This window comes from Pezoporus flaviventris, unplaced genomic scaffold (assembly GCF_033815535.1).
Source record: "Pezoporus flaviventris isolate CSIRO_AGI_PZ_B2104156 unplaced genomic scaffold, CSIRO_AGI_Pfla_v1 ptg000041l, whole genome shotgun sequence".
In the NCBI taxonomy this organism is placed as follows: Eukaryota; Metazoa; Chordata; class Aves; order Psittaciformes; family Psittacidae; genus Pezoporus; species Pezoporus flaviventris.
Genome location: NW_026892589.1, coordinates 12010179 through 12032946, shown reverse-complemented (window position 1 = coordinate 12032946; position 22768 = coordinate 12010179). Strand labels below are relative to the sequence as shown.

Genomic DNA, 22768 nt, shown 5'->3' with positions numbered 1-22768 from the left:
AGGGACGTAGCTGAGACCAGACCTGCCAGATGCAGGACACCAGCTGTGAACAGCAGCAGTAAAAGCCACCACAACACACTGGGTTCCTGTGCTGACTTTCAGAACCCTATCACTTATCTTGAGTGCCCCAGGCCATGAGGTGCTGCCCTGGGCTGCAGGCAGCGACTACAGCCAAGCCACAAGATACATCACAGCCACTGACACCTACAGCCAGGATATCTCAACTCCATCCTTAAAAGCCCACTTAACTGACATTTAAGCATCTGAGTAACTGTATCGCACGAACATAGGTAAAACTACTCACCAATATGCTTGTAGAGTCACACCAATATGCCTTTAAAGCTAGCCAGCAGATTTCACAGAGTGGTCCAGGAACAGCATCAGATGACAGGAGTTTGCTGTTCAGGGCCTCTCCTGTGTACGTAACTTTGATTTCAAAGCTTAATGGAAGAGTCCTTTGAAATCTTCAACTCCAATTCTCCAAGTCTCAGCTTTAGTCAAAGACTGAGTCTTCTTGGAAGGGCTTTTTAACAATGGTTTTCCCTTTGCATTAATGGGTTCCGTTTCCCAAAACAAACCAGACCAGTTTGGGTTTGTTACCTTATTTTTATTTCTCTCCTCCCTCCCCCCCCCCCCCCCCATTCCAGCACTGGAATCAAAATAACTTGAGATGGAAAACGTGTGACCTCCCGAGCCTTTATTTACAGTATCACAACCCACAAGGGAAGGATCTGTCCAAGCTTTCCAGCTGGAATGGCAACAGCAGGGACAAAACGTGCCCTCGTTTCTGCAGCCGTGATATTTAACACATCACAGAGGAGAAGGAATGGGGAGGAGGTAGGAGAGGTACAAGCAAGTAACGATGCCATGGAAATATCAGCTATGCAGGTAGGCTCATGTGATTAGGTCTTTTCTCCTGAGAAATAAACAGAGGTACATGCAAATGTAATTGCAAAACCAGCCTGACACATATTTAACGGGGTTACTTCTTGACTTTTACATTATACAAGACTGTAAAATAGAGAAGCCTTCTGGACTTTCACCTGAATTCGTATTAGTGCTGCAATGATCTCTCTTCACGCCACCATCCCCCAGATTACAACAGACTGTCAAAAACAAGCAGCCAGAAGCAGTGGAATCTTCCTCAGACATTTCAACAGCACAGAGGAACACAAATGAGCAAGGTTTAGATCTAGAGAAAGCTACTTGCAGCAGGAAACTGTCAGTTAGTTTGTGGTTACAACCACACCAGTGTCACAGCTCTTTCCTCCCAGTTAAATATATATGACTAAACAGTTCCTCGTGTCTAGTGTTTCTATGGTATAAGGAGGAAAACAACAGGAAGAAAAACCTGCCCATACTTCCAGTAGAAATTCCATAGCACCAGGCTATACAGGAGACTCTCTCTTTTGGAAGGGGATCCTTCTGTACCTTTCCAAACACTTATGCCCCAGACTGTCAGGTCTAACTCAGTTTACCTGTAACTATCTCCTACCTTTACAAGACCCCATCTCCCCTCCCTTATCTATTAGCAGCTTCCCCTTCTCCCTGCCTGGCACTGTCACAAGTGCCACGCTAACCCACAATCTTTACCCATCAAGATAGGGGAAAGCCACAATTCTACTGCTCCATTATGCTACCAAACAGGGTTCCTCTCCTTGCCAGTACAAATGCAGCCATCACCCAGCTCTCTAAAGTGTTATCAACCTGATGTAACTCACTGTAAAGTGTTTTGCAATATAGGTTCCGAAGGAGCCAACATCAGGATAGATTCCTCTGCATTTAGTCTGTTTCCATAGATTTACCCACACAAGGGGTGCAATTCTCACATCATGTCACAGCAAGTCGCCTTGTAAGCACAGGACACAGAAAATTTAAGAGTCAGCCCCAATTTGTGTCCATATAAAAGGACACAGGGCTCTGGAAGGGCAAAAGCTTGTCACATTACACAGCCAGGGGTGGAAAATCACAGCGCAGCGTGACACAGGCATAAAGTCAGGTGCTACAGGCAAGGCAGGGAGTGCTGGAAGGGCATTAGATGGACCCAGATGCAAAGCAAACCTGTGCTTCCTTGTGACAAGTCACCATACATTCCTTCAGTGAGGAGCACAAGTTGTTTAGAGGGGACAGCACAAGACCTCTGTCCCCAGCCTGCCTCGGATCTTACCTAAGGCACCCTGTAATTCCACCTGCTTTCACCTCATCTACTTTCCCTTCTCACATATATTAGCCTCCTGCCCAACGTCAGTCTCTGACTCTTCTTACAGAAACCCTCACTCCTCATCCCACCCTGATTCCTGCAGTTACAGGACTGGTGGAAACACACAAAGGCAGTTCAGTGCCCCTGGGCAACTGGAAATGAGGATGCTCAAGGACCGAGCAGCAGATACCTCCTCATTCTGCATCCCCCATCTCCCCCATCACACTGCTCCTCCCAGTGGCTTTTGGCCAAGGTCCCCCGCTGCAAACATCACAGGCACTCAGGGCTTGTGTGCACACACGTCCCTCACATTCTGCTCCCAGCAGAGACTGAGAACACTTCCCTAGGTTTTGAAACGATTCTATGCAAAACACTGCCAGGCATGACTTGCAGAGGACCCTCCTCCCATCATTTTCACTCTGTCCAGCAGTTTGGATTCAAACCCTCCAGGTTTGGAAAAGCAAAGGGACGCACAGGGAAGCTGGTAGAACAGAGGGGAAAATTACCTTGCACCAGAGCGTTTGCCTGGACATTGCTATTCAGCTTTTTCTGTTTTCATGAAGGCTGCATTCCCTGACAATTTAAAACCCATTTTTTCTCCCTCCATTCCTTACCTGTCAATCCACAGGCATTACTGGCTCTCCAGTGACGCAAGCTGCACAAATTCATTTGTGTGAATACAGTTCTGAAGGCAGTTTTCCCTCACCAGCTCAGGAAATTAATGACCACTTGGGCACCTCTCTTACTGAGATCTCAGCCCTGTTAAGTCCTTCAGGCAAGTGAAATGAGTAGAGCCACAGCCTAGGGGCAAAGCAAACCCTAAATATTGCTAAGGACTGCATTTCTTCTTTGCTGCTACCACTAATTCAGAGAAACACACTCTCCTCTACAACAGCTTATGGGGGGAGCAAAGGGGGAGTGCGTGACCTAAAGCAAGGGAGGCAAAGCTCTTGGGACGTAGATGTTCTCCCTCAGCACAGGAGCACAAATCCACATGGCAATTAATGCCTGTCCTCTGTTAGAGCTGCTGACAGCAGCTTTTGTTCCCAGAGAGACCCGTCCACAGCTCCTTCAGAGAGCTGCAGTGGGCAGAAGCTGTCAGGCTCCCTCCTGAAGAAATCAAGTGTCCCACAGTGGGACAAGCTGCAGCACCGGGAGCAGCCTGCCCAGGATGGCCTTTGGCTCTGCTAATCCTGAAGCAAGAGGCTTCAGGAAGGGAATCGACATGGGGAATGGCAGTGTATTCACTGGGAGCCAATTTCCTGACACGAGGTTACTAAGGTATTCAAATCACCCTTAGTTTTCAAGGATTTCTGGTCAAGATATTGCATGTTAATACAGAGCTGGTGTCATTGCAGCTTCAGTGCAACTGCTGCGATCCTGAGGTATAAACCCAGAGAAACTGAAAAGATATTTCAGTCTGATAAGTGAACAGCCTCGGATCCAAACTCATTTATACTTTCTGTTCTTTCCCACAAATCTGTTGCTCTTAAAGCAATAACCAGCAATAGGAGTTTTAGCATCCAGCAGGAGAAATGCATAGCTGCTATACCACAGCATCACCGCAAAGGGAAACATTTGGTGGAGCTGAAAGTTAAAAACACCCTTTCTGATACAGGAAAAAACATGGGAACGGTGAGGGATGTACTGGGGGAAATCAGATGATGCAAAACTACACATTCAGCCTAAAGCTGACACCCCATCTACTGAAAAACCCCTGCTCAGCCACTAATTTAGGAGGCAGGTTTGACACTATGCTGTGCATTCCTAGAATCCACACAGAAGAGGTCTGATGAGAGCTGGTACACATACACAATGAACCCACAAGCAGCACTCCATAGGTGACAGCACAAGAGAGTAGCAGGTACATACATTCATTATGAGCATAAAATCTCTTCATTTTTACTTGTTAAAGAACACCCCAGGGTACTTGCTTCATCAGCTACATTCTATATTGCACATCAATCCTTTTGGCAATGTAAAGCAAATTAGAAGTTCAGAGGAAGGAAAAAAGGTAGAAACTAACCACAATTTTATGGTGGCACCAGAGGCTGCACACTGCTTAGTTCAACACAAATAACATGCAACAAGGTTAAGATTTTTTTTGGGGAAAAGGCCCACATTAGATTTAAATATACACAAAGAATTTATGTTAATTCACATCTGCGCAGCCATTCTCCCTTTAACTTACTTATTTGAAAGATTTTAGATAAACAAGGGTGCTGACTACGCAGGAGCAGGCAAAGAGCTTGAGTTCTCGTTATAAAGAGGTTTATTACCAACACACACATCTGTGCAATTTAAGCAAACCATGTCCTTTGACTGCCAAACCTCATCCAGCCATTCTTCCAGACTCCATTTTATCATGTTTCCCCCTGAGCATCTATTCAAGTGGAACCCAAGGTAAGGTTAATCCCCACTCTCACCAGCAGCAGCATCCATCAGTCTCATTACCATTCTCCCTAGTAACATCTAAATGTTTTTTCCCTATCGTAGAAGAAAAAGAACAGCCACCCAGCTGAAATGCCAGGACCTACCTTCTGCAAAATATCTCTCTAGATGCTTCCGAACACAGGAGGGAGTAAAGACAGCATTGCTGGAAAAGGATGTCACTGTTGGTCCACATGTGTCAACATCCTAGAGGAAGATAAAACACAGTCACTTAACTGCCATGGGAAATCAACAGCAAGAATACAGCTGCATTCTTTTCACAGCTACACCATGCTAACGGCTCCTATGCAAACAACATAAAGCTACAACGTTTTCTAATTGCACATCAGAGTTTCTCTGCAGACATCCCTCCGGTATGTCAGAAATTCAATACGTGATAGTAGGCGGCAGTGAGCACCTCGGGGATTTAAAGTGCGTTCCAAGCCCTGAGTCATCGGCATCTCCAACTCATGGAAATTAGAACAAAACCAAAACAAAGCAAAAAAGAGAAAGAAGAAAACCCACTCGCACGCGTCGCGCTGACCACCCTCATCTGCTCTCTGTGAACACTTTAACTCTCCCCTCAAGTATTTCCCCCATCACACACTAAAACCATCACATCGCAGCGCTCCTCCAGTTAGCTCCCCGGAGACCAGGCAGGATCCCACATTCGAGGGTGGAAACAAACTGGAGCTGCCTTTATAAACCCCACAAGTCCTTCCACACCTGGAGGAGGAGTGAAGAGAAGGCACCTCCCATGGCTGCTGCAGAGGATGGAGCAGCCAGGCCTGAGGGCTGGTGAAGCAGCAGCACCCAGGAGGACAGACCCAGCTCCCTTCCCACACAGCTCAGGAAATGTCAACCCCAGGCAGCCCATTTACAGTTCATTTCCCAGCCAGCAGATACCTGCTTTCCTCCAAGGCTGATTTTTGTCAGGAGGGCTGAGAGCAGAAGGAACTGAGAGCAGGCAACACAGTGTTACCTGCCAAGCAGCTTATGTGGTTTGCTTCGTTATGCCAAGCAGCACATTGCCTTTCTAAGAGGCACAGACTCATCATTACCTCCAATCTCTGGAAACTGTTTTTAATGCCACCTTTAAAGCACCTGGTTTGCATTTCAGGGCACACACATGTGCTATATCCCCCACCCAGCCATCACTCCACTCTCTTCTTGACGTGTTCGTGGTTGAATGGGCTTTGAGCAACCTGGTCTAGTGGCAGCCCCTATGGCAGGGGCTTGGAACTAGATGAGCTTTAACTCAAACTATTCTATGTTTCTTAGACCTCCCTGAGTATATTCAAGTTCCTTTAAGTCTTCCTTAATTTCTTGGCTTATCCTCTGTTTGTCTGCCCCTGCTGCCCTCCAAGCAACAGCCAGAACAGAACAACAGCTCTCAGCAGCACAAGGTCTGACCGGGCAGATGGAGAAGGGGAAGCTGGATGGACTATGTGCAGCCCTTCCCCTGCCAAGTCACTCAGGGCAGGCAGACGGCTTCAGGAAGTCAACAGAGAGCAGCAGATAACTTGGCCACACGTGCATGCAAGGGGGACTGGGCCTCAGCAGCTCCCACACACTCCAGAGAGCCACCCGCTCAGAGTAAAGCTGCCTTTAACTCACTGAACTCCAAGGCTGCAGCAGTATTCCCTTCCCCTTCAGGTCAGGAAAGGAGCTGTGTTTTGCACCAGAACAAGCAAATTTGGGTCCACATCCACACAAAGAAATGCATCTCCTCAACTGGGACCTGCATTCAACCCTTAAGAGCAGCATCCACAACCAAAGGGTTATAAGAAGACACCAATATACTCTGCTCCATGCTTGGGAAAACCACTGGTATCTTCAGCTGGGGTACACTGCTCCAGTTAACAGACAGATTTATGTCTGACCAACAGCTGAATGAAAAGTGACCACTCTACTTCTGTACCTCCTTGCACAGCCATTTAAAACAATAACAGTGCTGGCACAGGTCAGACTGATCCTGGAGGAAGAGCAAACGTGAGTAACATTTCAGGACCACTAATCTCAGAGACCTCACCGGGAGCAAGCAGCCGGACAGCTTAAAAGTATATTTAGTCCACAAATGCTTATTAACGTCAGCGGCTGATTCAGAGCTGAGCCACTCGCATGGAGCACAAATGCCACTTCTGCTTTCCCAGCCTGGCTTTACAACAAGTGCTGGGTATCAAGTTGCTCAACGTACCTCAAAACCTCCTGTGATGCAACTATGAGATGTGGATCTAAGCTGAGCTGGAAACCACAGGTCTAGTCTGTAGCCCTATGGAGTCTGAGCTGAGTCTTACGGATGAGGGATTCCCACGTGCCAGATCTGGCTCACGTACAACTTTCCACTGTGGTCTCACAGCAGCCACCACACGTCTGCATCCTCATGTGCACCACGCAGAGGAAACACTCCAGCCAGACAATGGTATTAGAGCATTTCCTTAGCTTTGCTGGGGCACTTTGAGAGGTGAAAGCACCACGTATGAAGAGCCAACCTGATCCAGCTATCCAGGACGAGCTACAAGCCAGTATTTGCAACACACACACATAGATGCAGTTGTCTTTCAGACTCACCAGACGCCATTCCTTGATGTCACCCAAATGAGTGCCACGTGCTACAAAGCCGAAGCTTAGTTTTCTTTCCATTTATTGACTATCATTCTTGTTCCAGCTATTAATAGAGTCGAGACCAGATCATAACTAAAATGGACACTGCAAGCTCACAACAAAATCATCGCTGCTTTTAAAATTACATCTTGACATCAGTCAAAGGAAAATATCTGATTATTTCAGAGATATCAACCTGTGTCAAGAGTTTGGGGGTGGGCTTTGGGGCAGAATTAACCCACTAAATTCCTAAGGAATCCTTTAAGAAAAAATTCTTTCCAGAAAGCGACATGTAAAGCATTTCTTCCCCTGCTGTTCTATACAATGCGATGATTGGAAGCCCAAAGGATTTTCTCCCTAAATCACCTATTCAAATCTGTATGATGGAAATACATTCAAATAGACCATTTTAATCTTGCTTTGCATTTCAACTTTTAGAGGCTTTTCCAGGAAGGCCTCGTTAGTCTTTTAGCCATTCTACCACACTGAGCTCCCAGTAAACAAGAGCCCTCACATTCCATTTCTTCTTTAAAGGGATTATATATATATATGTATGTTTTTAACCCAATATATAGATGGTCTGGTTAAGTCTTAGTATTTTTTACATGTCATACAAAAATTCACTCATCAAGGCACTGGGATTTCTCACTATCCAGCCTACACCTGTTTTCACAAGCTAGACAAGTCTCTATAGGTGCTGGAACATCCACCGTAACCTAAGCACATAAACACAGGCCGACTCCATTCCTTTGGTTTTGAGGAGCTCAACACAGTTCCCAGAATTAGCAGGGCTGGACCCATAACGTGTCTCAGTGTTTGGTTGACCCATTGGGGGAGCAATCTCAAAAGCCTCACTGGGCAGCTGTGCCAACCCAGAGAGCACACACAACGCCTCCTCAGTTTAAGAAAACCAACCTTGAAGCTTCCTACCAGCTTTCTCCTTTTCAGTTTCAGGGTTGGGGTTTTTCCCCCTGTGTTTCTAGGCTGGGAAGGGTGACAAAACAACTTCTCTTCAGTGACAGCAAGTCTGAGACAATTACTCCAAACAGACGGAGCTCTCTATGTGCTTGCTAACAGTGCTGAAATCAAAAGTGGTTAAAAGCAAAAGCACTTCGGAACAACAGAAACTGAAAGTATTGCCTTTGGGAAATGTAAACACCAGCATTTTCCCTAACTGAAAGAAGCAGATCACTAACGGAGTCTAGGACACCCTGACATCTTTATAAAACCTGCTCTTTGCCATAATCATACACAATTCACCTCGACTGCATTCCCAAGTCAGAGCTTTCAAAAATCACTGCAGTTTGCAGAGGCCTCACTGATGCTATTCTTAATTTACTTATTTTTAAGGTGTGAGAACAGATTACCAATGCAAAATTCAAACTCAAAGCTTGTCAGTTTTAAGCCTCTTTTAGATTGGTAATAATTAACCCTATCTGCATTTCAGAAACATTTTGTGATAAGTGGTAATCAAATACACAGCTAAAACTGCTTCTATTTTAAATTTATACTACTGAAAGGCAGGAGCCTTCAGCATTATTCATCAAGGGACACATTTGTCCAAACCAAACCACCAGGAAGAAGCCACCCAACAAAACAGGAGTTAATGCAAGAGCTCCCAAAAGGTTAGAAGAACATTTTTATTATGGGTAATTTGCAAAGGTGAACGTTACAAACTTGCTTCCCTCAAAGCCCTTTGAGGAAAGTGGGATCTCTCCAAAGAGATCTCTGGGCATCAGAGAAGCTCAGAAACCCAAACCACTTTTGGCTTTGGAGCAGCAGCCAGTTCATCACACAAGGCACACAGCAGCACCCCACAGTTATTACTACACAGACTGACATGCAAATACATTTTGCAAGTAGGAAGAGGTGCCACCCTGCAAGAGGAAAGTGGCTCATACTCAGCACACTGAAAACACTACATTACCCTAACAGAACTAGCAGTTACCTTTCCATGAGGGATGATTAATCACAAGACGCTTTCTGATGGCTTCAGAAGGCTTCTCTGCTTAACTCATGTTACAGTCCGCTTTTCACTCCTTGCTCCTAAGGTGTACCGTCACTAAAACACTTTGGTGGCACAACAGAGCTCCCACCTCACCATTACCTGAACACACACTTGGTGACAACTGCAGATCAGAACACACTGGTGAGTGTTCTGGTCTCTCACACCCAAGAGCAGAGTCCTGCCGAGCAAAGGCAACAGAAAGCAAGACTCACACACTGCTTGTGCAGAGTCAGAGACACAGAGAGCACTACCTTGCAGGGATAAATGAACAGGCAAAATTGCTCCTGGAGAACACCACAGCTGCTTTAGCTCAGCCTACTGCTTTTGCACGATCTGCATTAACAAACACTAAGCCTGAATGAGTGTCAGCTGTGGTCAAACACTGCATGCCCGTGGTTTGGAAGCATCAGCTTCAGACCACAAAGAGTCACAGGAGTCCTGTACCCACAGAGAAGGTGTTTTCTGTTCTGCTCTCTGTTAGCCACCTGAAAACATGAAGGGAATTTAAGTGAGCAACTGAAAAGCAACAAACCAGAGAGAAAGGGATTCAAAACCCTGCAGAACTCTGTAATCAGAGGAACAGGCTCTGGGACGTGCCAGGAAATCAATCAACATGCAAAATACATGCAGCAGTTAACTAGAAAATAGGAGCAGCTTGAAAAGGCTCCTAAACCATTTTCCTCTGTCTGATGCTTGTAGCATCTGGACTCTCCAAAGTGCCTCTGGGGTTACATTCCCTAAGGAGCACAGCATCCTGAGCTCACTGGAAGCAGCCAGATCCAGGGGGAAGGGAGAGGAAGCAAACAGCAGAATGTTTCCACAAAGCTGCCTAGGCTCTGGAGCTTGCTGTACCAATGATGCTTTTCCTTTGCAAAGCACTCTCCCTCCTTTAAGTCATTATTCCCTCGTATGAAATGGGGGACTGGGGTGTGAGGTGTTCCAACCCATTGCTCTCATTAGGCTGTGAGAAAAATACATTTAGAAAACCACATATGCACCCTTTATGTTATTGGGTGGTTTATATATATATATATATAACATATATATAACACCCACGATTGTTACGGACCTCACACCAGCTTATGTAAAGAGGGAAGAGTTCACGTTTAACATCACACACCGACAGTGGCAACGTTCCCTACAGCCTCCAGGTCACCCCACCTCCCCAGACAGCATCCTGCCTCCACGGTGGGATCCCAGGAGCTGCACACAGCAGCACCTGCTCCGCGCTGCCATGGTACTGGTTTGAGGTAGGCAGTTATGTTTTGTATAAGTAAGTTTGAGGTTCAGATCCCAAAAAGCAGCTTTTATAACACCTATTTAGAGGCAAGTTCCAACTGCCCTCTGAGAGAAGTAAAACCTACACGGTGTTTGATTCCAGGAGCACAAAAGTGGAGGAGGAGAGGGACAAAAATAGCAAAAGCCTCTTGGTGGGTTCAGCACCTGTGTGTGCTAAAGGCACTTCATGTTTTATGCACAAGAGTGTTATCACCCCGGTGAAGATTCCCAAGTGAATCAGCCCAACGAGGTCCCTGCAGCCTGCTTATAGGAGCACCTTTTCCCAAATTTCACTTTAATTCACCCATTTGATTTCTCTTCCTTTCCAGCCATTTATAACCAGGTGTATTTCCAGCAGAGAACACCACATCACTTCCACCTTGCCCTTTCCCATATAAATGTGGCAATTAGCGGAGAAGAATTATTCAACTATGCAGCATTTCACCTGAAATAAAGCTCAAGAAATAATCCAATTGGTGCTTGACAGCCAGGGAGGAAGCACAGTGTGTCAGGAACATGCTTAAAGAGGGTTTGAAATCCATTCCTAGACCTCGATGGAACCCACAATCCATAATAACGCTCAGTACTGGGCTTTTATCCTCCGTTCTATCCAAGCTCATCTGCTGATCAATGAGGAGTCCCATGGAATTTCAATGTCAACACAGCAGTACTGTGGTAATGATTGAAAATATTTACATATTGCCTCATTGATCGTGGGGTGTTCCTTTCCCAACCATCTGCCTACTGGGCACTCTTTAATTCTCTTTTGGTTTTAGGGCTTTAAATAGCTATAAAGCAGGTTATTTGAATATCTTTATGGCTACCATCCAGCATTCCACCTGAAACAGGCTGTTTACTTCTCATCCAGAACATTAATGCTGCAGCATTAATCAATTTCATCCCATTGCAGGGACAGGAAAAAAAAGGCATTTTCTTAGCAAGGACAAAATCAAAAAGCCAACACACAGCTGCTCCCTGCTCACCAGAACCAAGAGCCAGCTCACCTACAAGGTCTCATTTTTAATGTGACTCAAGGGTGTCATCATTTTGACAACAGATGAGTCAAATGGAAATATGTCACTCACTCTGCACTCGTTGCCAGCCTTGAGGTAAAGAAACCCAAAAGGGCTTTTTTTTTTTCCACCTCCAGATGGAATATCTTATGATAACAACAATGCTAAGCCCCTGGGCTCTGTAGTGCGTGCCTGTGTTTATACTGCCTTCAGTAACTACTCAAGTTATAACAGTGTCAGACTGGTTTGGATTGGAAGGGGCCTTAAAGCTCATCCAGTTCCAACCCCTGCCACGGGCAGGGACCCCTTCCACTAGAGCAGCTTGCTCCAAGCCCCTGTGTCCAACCTGGCTTTGAGCACTGCCAGGGATGGGGCAGCCACAGCTTCTCTGGGCACCCTGTGCCAGCGCCTCAGCACCCTCGCAGGGAAGGACTTTTTCACAGTATCTAATCTAAATCTCCCCTCTGTAAGTTTAAAGCTATTCCCCCCTTGTCCTGTTACCACAAGCCCTCATTAAAAAGCCCTTTCCAGGTTTCCTGTAGCCCCTTTAGGCACTGGCAGCTGCTCTAAGGTCTCCCCGGAGCCTTCTCTTCTCTAGGCTGAACCAGCCCAGCTCTCTCAGCCTTGCTCCATAGCAGGAGAGTAGCACTGCTCAGGTTACATACACCAGGCAGTTCAGGTCAGCTGCTGCCCTACAGACTGCAAGGATAAAGATTAAATAAGCATCAGTGAGACCCCGTGCACCAGTGCACCCAGAGACTCACCCAGCCATCACTCACAGCAGGTTCACCACACGTGGCTGAACCTCAGACATTCAGCAGTCCCTGGGGTACCTACCTGGGCTGAGAAACAGGGATTTAACCTCCAGAAACCCCAAACAACAGCAAAAAGCACCTCTCTGCAAGCAGCTCTTGACACCAATGTGCTGCACTCCCCCAAGGAGTTCCAGATAACTTTTGCATCCTTGATCCCACATTTCCACATAAAACCATATTAAAAAAGCTTTGAAAAGCTGATCTGCATGCATCCTTCTAGGAAGTTTAGGATAAATAAAATATATAGGGAAGACTGACATCTACACAACCTACAAGTTTGCTGCAAGAGATCTTTGCAGAATACTTGATAGGAGTATTAAAAAGGTGGTTCTCAAACAGAGAAAGGGACTTTTTCAGGCTCCAAACCTCTTTATAATCAGAAACTGCCTCTCCTAGCTGCTGCTGCTATTAACTTGATTTAGGAAGAAAGGGAGGTCTACAAGTCAAATTATTCCTAGCCTTTAAAGCAGGAATAAGAATACTCTCAACACAGTTTCCCTGATTTTGGTAACGATGTTTAAGATAAAACATCACCTCATTTTTCAGTTCTACTCTGATAAGGTACAAAACATAAGTTCTGTCAGCAAAATGACTTACAGACAACGCAGTACAGAGTTGGGGGGAAACAAAGAAGTGCTCCAACATATCCGTCTTTGATAACACAGATGCTCCGCTATACAATGAAATCTCCCCTTTATGTCAAGCTCATTTTTCTGCTGGAGCAACTGTATGGAGAAGGACAGAAGGACAATAGAAGGTGGCCCTTCACCTCCACCCTCTTCACACAGATGTATCTGTAGATGTGATCTGGCTCTTGACCTGATGAGGTCCACTGAGCGTCAGGCTCAGAAAGAAAAGCACCTACAAAACATTAAGGAGCAGCTTTCCTTACAGCTTTGCATAAATAGTTGTTGCTGTTAGAAAACAGTTCATAAGAACCTGCAACTCTGAGAAGTTTCATTACCCAGAGTCTTCTCCCCCCAACACAGTGATGCTGCATTTCCAATACTACTATTTCTCCAAGCAGAGCATCAGGCGGAGGTATCAGAGCGCGCACCCTCAGTAATCACGTCAAACCATCTCCTGCCCTCCTAAACATAATGACAGATTAAAACCAGGAAGGCAGAACACCACACAGAAGCTGTAGTAAAAAGTTTGCACTATCAGGTAGCTTGCCCAAATCTGCTCTTCCCTCTCACAGAGGTAACGTCTTAGATAAATGTGCCTTTCTGAAAACCCTATTTATAGGCATTAAATGTAACCACAAGACAGCAGTAAGAATTATTGTATCCTCCCCAAACAGACAAAAGACACTGTGTCCGTGCTAAAGACATCTTTGGAGGTATTTGATGGAAGATGTTTACCATCTGTTGAAGTTAAAACCTGGAACAATATTTTACACTCCAGATGCAGGTTAGACAAATAATGGGTCCTGAGAGTCTGGGTAAACAACACTTAAGAATAAAGGAGAGAGAGAAAACGAAAGCTGTCCACTCTGCTTCTCCATCAGTTTGCTTTGGTGGATCTAAAGTCTAAGAGCACCACGGTCAAAAAACTAACAGCCCACCTGGAGATAAAGAAGACAGAGCAAAACCAGAGACAAAACTCCTGGACTTTTGCTGTCTCTTCTACTGAGCCGTGATCTGAAACACTTCAGGTGCCTGCTAATGGTTTACCCTTGTTTAAACCAGAAGTGATCCTCCACCTTTGCTTGTAAAGAGCACTGAAAGTCAGCCACGGCGAGTGGTACTGAGGAGATGAGGATGGCAGAGAAAAAGCAAGCGAGAGGCCTTCCTCCCCCTTCTGTTCTTGTTCACAAAATATCTCCGAGCTATTTACATACTCGCATCCTGAACTCCCCCTCCGGTTTCACAGTTTGCAGTTAACTCTGCATTCTGCTGCAGATAACACATGTTTAGCTTCCAGCATGTTTAGGCTAGAACACCCTCTGAACGTAAGGCCAGGTCTCCAAAGCCACAGGGGGAAGTCCTTCCAGATGCAGAGCCTGAATAGGAGATAACAGACAGAAATATGAGGCTCCATCTCCCCACTGCCCTGAAGAAATCAACCTACCCAGCGAAGCAGACAACGAAACAGCTTGGCAACGCCTACAGCTGGTGCTCAACCTCGGATCCAGTGAAAAGATGTAAATATTTAGATTTCCATTTCATCTGAGATGATAAATATAAAATGTCTATTTCCTTCTTCAAGGAAAAAAAAACCCATAACATTAAAATAGGTAAGCCACCCACAGAGAGAAAGTGATTCTGCAGTGTTTCTACCTTTAGGAGGAGGATATTTAAGTTATGGTATTGATCTTGAAACAAATTACAATCACAAGTGAAGTTATTCCCATTGAATTGTCTTCTTATGTATATAAAACATAAATCACATCACATCAATATATAAATACGTACATAACATTGTTTTGCTGTTCACTCCGAACATGAGTGACTGATGGCTGCCCATTATTTTACCTCTTAAGAAACGCTCACGGCCCTTCAGGGTTCCCTATGGAGAGGTAACTCTGACTCCAACCCAAATCATCTAAGAACAGCCCAGAGCAATCCACCGAGTCCCAAACCAGATTCTTTACAAGTAACCCATTCGAGGCACAGCAGAAGCTGGGCTGCTGTTTATCATGGCTGTACTATAAAAACCTGAAGCCCTTCCCTAACCTTTCAAAGCACATAATGGAATTAAGGCCCCACTACACATCCAGAGTTAAGTCATGCAAACATCAAACTTCTTTAGAGCTGGAGATAACGCGGCCATGCCCTGGGAGTTCCAAGATACGCCAAAGCCTCAAGGTGCTGATGTGATTACACACACTCCCACCCTCCACACTACGCCTTCTCAGGTCATTGCTCTGTGGGTTAAGGCTGTTAATGGGCTTGAATTAGTGTCCTGAAGCTCAGGGATGTAAGTGCCAGCAATCCAAACAAATCAGAGTTAACTTCCCTGTCCCTTACAGGAATCCCTGCCCTGATGACAGATTATGAAACTTCCAGCTGCTCATTCACTGTTATCTTTCCCAAATCCCCCCAGTTACACTGCAAGGATCAGATACGCCTTCCCAGCTAGTGGGAAACCTCCTGAGTCATTACGGGACTGTCCAGACCTCTGCTCCCCCTATCCATGACGAGGCTATAGAAACTCTTAGAAAACCCCAAGCAGAAATCCCAGTATCTGGTCTCCAGCAGGAGACTTTGCTGTTTAAAGGCACAAAGAACGATGACTGGCACTCACTTTTCCTCATCACATCAAGGGAGCCTCTCCTATTCACCTAATCTCAACTGCTTTCCTGCAGAGGAGTCTGAAGGTTCCTGCTTACAATGCCACAGCACGCACCAACCTCAGCTGTCCAAACACCACAAAGTCAGGGCTGTAACAGCCATGCAGAGCCCTCGCTACCCAAGACACCCAGTGCTCAGGGTTGGGATTTTTGTGAGAACACTCTGAAGCGCACAAGGACACCCATTTCTGGACGGTGCATCTCTTCAAACCTGCCTGAGCAGGATTTGCTGGAGGCTGCTTAAAAGCCAGCAGGAAAAAACCCATTCTAATTTGGAGTCCTCAAGCAGCAGCTCAGCGAGGAGAAGGCAAGGATCAGCCTTTCCTATAAAGGGTTACTGGAAGAGCGGCTGCTGCTCAGGGTGCCCACGTTCCTTCTGCCCAGCACACCGCTTAACCAGCAGAGGTGTTTACCTTCTGTCCCTGCCCTCTGCGGCTGCAGACTCAGAGCACTGGTATGTGCCCTCCTGCCAGGCACCAGCCCGGAGGATGCAGGAGCAATGACCCCGACACCTTCGCTCCCGAACTCAGGAGCACCCTGACAGGGCTGACAGCTTCGCTGTAGCTTTCCACACCATTTACCGACCTGGGCTGTGTTAACCACCAAAGCCAGGGTAACCAGATCCTTGTTATATCCTTGCACATGGGAGCCCAAATGCAGGAGGAGATGCTCATTTCCCCTCCTGGCTGGTCTTCCCTTGCACCTCCTGGCTTTGCAATGAAAGACAATTCAGGCAGCTGGGACTTCCTCAGATGTGCCCAAGCTCTCCAGGGCAGGTTTGAGCCCTGTTACTTCCTGCTCTTTCATGGCAAATCATGCGGCTCCCTGCACCCACATATGCTCAATAACTATTTCTCTCCACTTGCCTAAGCAACCTCTTATTTCTTCTCCCCTTTGAAGCTTGACCCTGTATCAAACACACTCAAGAAAGTGGGAAGCAGCTCTGTCTCCAGATACTGCCACCTCTCAGGAGCATCCTTTGATCCCCACAGCCACCCTTCAAAAAGAAAGATGCCTTTTTCCCAACTGGTTTCTAAGCTCTCCAGTGGGATGTAACAAAGCATTTTGCTGTGAGCTCTAAGGAGATAGATATCTATAGTTAAACTAAGAAAAACACCACCAATACAGTCCCACTGTCAAAACCCCTTCCTATGGAAAACACACAAGGATGACTTCAGGAGCTCCACATACTGACTTGGCATTGTGCTGATTCAAGCGCCATGAAGTGGTAGGATCTGACTTAGCCCCGAGCTCAATCGTTTTGTTCTCCTCACATTAAGAACATCTAAATATCATTCGTTACTTTGTTCATTTAAAATTTCCTAGGAGTCTTGGCATGGACACCATGATCAGGGAAGCCACATTCCCCTTGAGTTCACACAGCCTCCTCTGCCCCCGTACAACATCGTGGCACTTGGATTTCCTCCAATGCCCAGGAAACAAAGTTAAAAATAAAGTGTTTTATTTATTCTCTCCTTGCCCCCATTAATTCCTCCGTTTCCATTCGCACTGAATACTACACAACATTTTTGTCCATAAGACGCTTTCAGGCTCAAAATTAAATCTAGAAATATCTTACTGATTTGGGGAGGCAAAACAAAATGTTAATCACATCATCCCCTATGTCAGCATTCATAAATTAAAAGGTATCACCATTTAGAGCAATTGGCTATTACAAAAACCATGGCTTTTAGATGGTGCTTTTTCCTTCGAAGAAAACAAAGAGCAGACAGGCACTGCCGCCCGTTTCTCCCCTCTCCCTGAAACAAGGCACGAGTCTCGAAGAAGAGGAAGCCTAAAAGAACATCATGTGAAAAAAACCTGTTTCTCAACGGATCATGCTGGTCCTAGAACAGGACATTACTATGAATATGCATGAATGGCATGAGTCAAACTACACCCAGGAGTAAGCACCAGCTTTCGCTTGCCATGTTCCGAAACCTTCCAGTCAGGCTGCCAAGACAGCAAGTGAATGACAAGATTTTTGTTTGAACGGAGGGGGGGGGGAAGATTAATGTTGGTTTGGATTAATTGGAGGAACCTTAAATTAGCTTCTTTCAATGTGCTGCTTCTCTGTTTGGCCAACTCACAGAAGCAGTAACAAACTGAGACTAGAAAGAGACTATTTCAATTCAAAACCCCTCAGCACCACTGTCAGTTGTGAGTTTTGAGAATTTCTCTTATAAAACACATCAGGACAAGGTCTCTCCAAACTGGTTGCTGTCAACTCAAATGAGAAGTTAGATAAAACTCCCACGAGCCAGATGGCAAATCACAATAAACGCTCGGGCTGTTAGATGCACAACAGGCGACATACGCATTGAAATACACCATCAGAAGCAAACCTAGAATAGAAAGGGTATTTTAATAAGAAGTTATCATCTGGGGGGAAAGATCCTTGTTAAGCTCCTCAGAATCAAAAGTCGTGCATTGAGAGCTTCTTACTTTCCTCACCACCCCATGTAAGCATGAGGAGCAGCTAACAACTTACGCAGAGTTAGGTTAGGTATAGGGCTACCAGCAACAAGAGCCTCGGAGTTCACTCTTTTGACATACTTATAACCCTTTCTGCCAAGTTATTTAAAAATATACTGTTAAAGGATACCAGGGAATTGTTTACTCAAACCATTACTGTTTCCTCAACGCAGATGCATGAAAAAGTTGTATTAAGAAGATAAACAGCTGCTACTGTATGCTGTTTAAATGGTAACAAAAGCATCTAAGGGCCATAAAGGGAATAGTAAGGGAATTAAAAAGCATTTTTATGCATGAAGATGGCTAACATCCGTACATTCATTAAAGTGGTATCAACCATGTTTTTAATTAAAAGTTACTGACAGAAACTTAAATATGATCAATGAAACCTAGCAACCTACCAGCAGCCTGCTCTAGCAAAGCCAGAAGCACAATGAGCTGCATATCCAGCCCTTGCTTGCTCCTTTCACTTTCCCTCTCGGAGATGCTGCCACAATCAGAACACATTGCCAGGACCACAGAGCAGCATTCCTGTGAGAAACAGCAAGCCAGGACAAGCCTGCAGCTGTGCTTTCATGCTTGGCCATGCTTTATTCCGTATATCCCGAGGAGGCATTTCAATTACCAAGCAGCAGCACGGGGTCAAAACAACGAGGTGGTTACCTGTCAGAATAACCAGGCATACAGCGATCTATTGACCATTGCAGGCATGAGGTCTGCCAAAGGCCGGGAGAAAGGCTGCCCTGCAAACAGCCATCTCCTATTCACCAGTGGAAAATATCACTCAGAAGGCAGTGCTGAACTCTGTAACGCAGTCAGTCTTCTTGTGTTACTCAGGAGCACAACGCAGTCACGACAAAAATAAACTACGTGATAAAAATACAGCGCGAGGAGAAAGATGTGGGCAGAGAGAGGGAATTAGTATGGAATAGGAGGATAAGGAATCCTACAGGCCATAGACATTGCGACGTGCAATCAAGCCATCTCCTGTTTAAATCCTGATGTCTGCAAAGACTAATCTAGTGCCATTGTCCTGCTGAACCGGTGTCATGTACAGAGCTCAGCACATGCAGATTATGTCTTCAAAGATGGGGTTTGGCATCGTGTTACCCACTTAGCTGCTTCCAGACACACAGAGCCCACAGAAGATGGAAGCTTTCACTTCAGAGCAGGTACTCACAGAAGAAGAAACTTTTGCTTTTTGCTTCAATACACAATTTAAATAAACTTTGCCTCAATCGTGGCGTTTTAACATGAAATGTGACAGGTTTGAATGGAGTGGCTGACTGAGCAGGGCGCTACGCTGAGGGGCTCTGCTAATGATGCTCCAGCCCCATGTCGAGTGCACTCCTCTGGGCTCCTTCAGTGGAGCGAAAGGGGTTGGGGAGCAGGTGAAGGAAGGGATTTAACCCTCCCACAGATGGAGGAGAAGCTGAAGTTGTTCGTGCTGATGCCTGCTGCCATGGGGCAGCAGCATTCTACAGAATGGAGCCCAGGGTCATTTGGGAACACCAGTTTGTCAAGTGAGAAGGGATGGCCAGGCCCAGAGGAGAGGATCCCCTCTTATAGCCCATCATCCAGCTAAGGAATGGGCAACCTGCTCTTTGTAAAGGGAAAATTCCTGCTCCAGTCCTCGCAAGGGGATCATGGCTGATTTCCAGCGATGCTCACTACCGCAGGGGAGCCTCAAGCCCCAAAAGCCCACACTGTTCTTCCTTAGCCATAATCAGCCAAGTTACTCCTTCCATGAGGCCAGGGCAGCTCTCACCCCTCTTCCCCTACCACAGGCGGGGAGACCAGCCCCGGGCAGCGCCTTCCTGCCCTCCTCACAGCACAGGCCTCATCCCAGGGCCCCCACCACAGCACAGGCCTCATCCCGGTGCCTCTGCCATAGAGGAACCCATTGGAATTCAACCCTGGGAGATGCGGTAAGGGAGGAAGGAGGAGGAGGAGGGTCGCGGCCAGGATGAAGGCTCTCCCTCGGGCTGGGCTCGCTCTGGCCTCACACGGACGGCGCCTGAAGGCAGCCGGCACCGTTCCCTGACATCCAGCCCGGCTTCGTGCACCTCCAGCCACCACAGACCGAGAATCGCTCCCTCCGCCGTGCCAGGAGCCCGGTGTGGGGGGGACTCCATCAACCCCGGCACTCAAACCGCCACCGAGGGCAGAGGGAAAAGGTGTTTGCTGCCTCCAGCGAGCCAGCCCGGAGAGAAGGGAGCGCGGACGGGGGTGCACCACAGCCAAACCCCATCACCTCACCGCAGGGTACGTTAGAGATAACGAACCTCTCGGTACAACCCGTGCAGCAACGAGGAGCCGCGCACCCGCGGCTATGGCTGCGGCGCCCGCAGACCCGTCCCTCCCTGCCATTCACTCCTCTATTGGGGAAACTTTTACCACCGCCGCATCCCGCTCACCGCGGGCGGGACGACCCAGCCCGCCCGCCGCGGCCCTCAGGGGCCGTTCCTCCGCCGCCCGCCGAGGCCCCGCCGAGCCGCCCCGGCTCCTCAGGGGAGGCTGAGGCCGCCCCGCGGGCCCGGCCTTACCCCCACCGCCCCTCACCTCACGCTCCCCTCAGGCCCGCTGCCGGCCCTGCCCAGGGTGCCCGCCCCGCCGCCCCCCGGGTCCCCCTGCCACGCACCGGCTGCTCCCGGCGCAGCGGCCGCGGCTCCCGCTGGTGCTGCTGATGCCGCGGCGGCTCGGCGGCTGCCGCTGCCTACGGGTGGCTGCCTGCCGACATGCCCGCGCTCCGCTGGCATAATCCCCGGCGAGGGTGGGCCGGGCGCAGGCAGCTCCTCACCCGCCGGCTCTGCCGCGGCGCGGGGACGGCGGAGGCGGGGGGAGGCGAGGCGGGCGGGCCGCCGCAGCTGCGGGAAGGGGAGGGGAGCGGAGGAGCGGGGAAGGCGAAGAGCCCCGGCACCGGCTCTGCTCTGCCCCGCTCCTGCCCTGCCGCGCCGCCCGGGCAGCTTTATCCGCCCGCCCGAGCCGTGCCCACCGCCGCCGAGCCGCCACTTCCTTCCCCGCGCCGAGCCGGGCCGGCGCTCCCGCACGGCGGGCGGGACCGGAGCGCCGCCTGCCGGCCGCGGTGGGGACCGGCACCGGGGCTGCGGGGAGCGCGGCGGGGTCGGGGTGAGGGGGCCCGGCCGGAGCCGTGCCCGCAGGAGGGATGGTAACAACGGCTACCGAGGCACAGAGGCCCCAGTGGGCAAAGGCCCGGCCCAACCCTGCCCCTGGCACCTTTTGCAGCCTGAGTGCGCGCTGCAACGAGTGGAAAACAATCACTAAGGGGTATTAGAGGGGAAAAAAAAGTCAAATTTGCCAGTTTTCAGCTTTTTCTCTTTCCTTAAGGGTACATCACCTCAGCGCTCCTCCTCCACTCCAGCTCCTGGATAGAGCAGGGTAATTCCAAACTCACCAGCTGATGGCTCAGGCTCCCGGCCCTGAAGCATCAACGGCAAAGAGGCCCCATTTCTAACTTGCATTTTAGAGATGCGGACCGATGGAAATGCTCATTTCCAAAGGTTAAATCTCTCGGTGAAGGAGCTGTAATGTTTATCATTACCAGAGGAAACAACACGTGTCTCATCAGAGCAGGCAGGCAGACCAAAGCCTGAGGCTCCAGGCAAAACCCAATGGATTAGGAAAGGTAATAAACACCTACAGAGCTGCAAGGTGGCAGGGGTGAGAACTCTAGAGGAAGGTGATTGAAGTCCTGCTCAGGGCAAGCACAAGCTTCTGGGTCTCTAAAAGCCCTTATTTGTCCCCAGTTTGCTGATGTTAAGGGGAAGAATCGTTAAAGGGATTAAAAAGCTGCCCAGCAAAGCGCAGTCACGTTCCCACGGCGAACACCCGCTTCCGCGCTCGCTTCTGATGCGTGCGGTCGGATGCTGGGAAGCGCTGAGCATTCCGGCCTCCCACTGATCTCAGCTGGAACTGCAGCTCTGCCTCAGGAACCAGGCCAAAGGCACCATGCCGGCAGGTCAACCCACCAGCAGACCTGTCTGCAAAGGCTGGCCTAGAAGCGCACCAAGAACAACACTTAGATGGGCTTTTTTCCCCTCCTCCTTCAGTGTTAGGATAGAACAGAAATAGCCTGAAGAGCTCCAACAGATGGAGGAGGGCTTTTGATTAAAAAATAAATTCTGACTCACAATTTGTAATAATAAAAAGACGACATGACTAGGAACAGCACGGGACTGAACGAGGGGAGAGAGCAACAGAAGCTGAACTGATTTACCTGCTTCTTCCTAACATCTGTCAGGAAAATTGTGCTTGCTTTTGCTGTAGGTGTTGTTTTCCTCCATCAGCACAACAGTGGACTCCTGGAATTGTCCTGTGCTGGATTCCTTGGAAAAATCCTGCTAGGTAATTGATCCTTCTGAAGAACACTTTCAATCTGAACCTGTTAATAACTTTAAATGGAGGGGAAACTTCTTCAGCTGAACAGCAGAGCTGCAGAGGGAAGTCAAGATTTGGTTTTCCTCCTTCAACCCCTTCTAAGTAAAAATTACAAATAATATGGAATACCATCAAAATTGTACAGCTACTAGTGCAGTTGGAGATATATTTGAGTTAACTCTAAGTATTCAGGTCCAATTTGTATATTTTAAAGGGTAAAACCAGCAACCAACACCCTTGACTTCCCCTCAA

At 47.8% G+C, this 22768-nt stretch overlaps 1 protein-coding gene across 12 annotated transcripts in view; it reads right to left on the bottom strand.

The window, feature by feature from the left end:
- The window catches only part of PITPNM2 (phosphatidylinositol transfer protein membrane associated 2), a 133443-nt gene extending 112295 nt beyond the window's left edge, over window positions 1-21148 (bottom strand). For 3 of the 12 annotated variants that reach the window (XM_061466230.1, XM_061466234.1, XM_061466242.1), the window contains exons 1-2: window positions 20760-21147; window positions 4738-4837 (exon numbers count right to left, since the gene is read on the bottom strand). The gene's annotated coding sequence lies outside the window, so the exon portion shown is untranslated. Of the gene's footprint in view, window positions 1-4737; window positions 4838-5155; window positions 5175-6827; window positions 6893-9341; window positions 9561-20759 lie in introns of those variants that run through there. The other 9 variants (XM_061466237.1, XM_061466235.1, XM_061466236.1 and 6 more) reach the window with 6 other exon arrangements.
- Between the last annotated feature and the right edge of the window lie 1620 nt (window positions 21149-22768).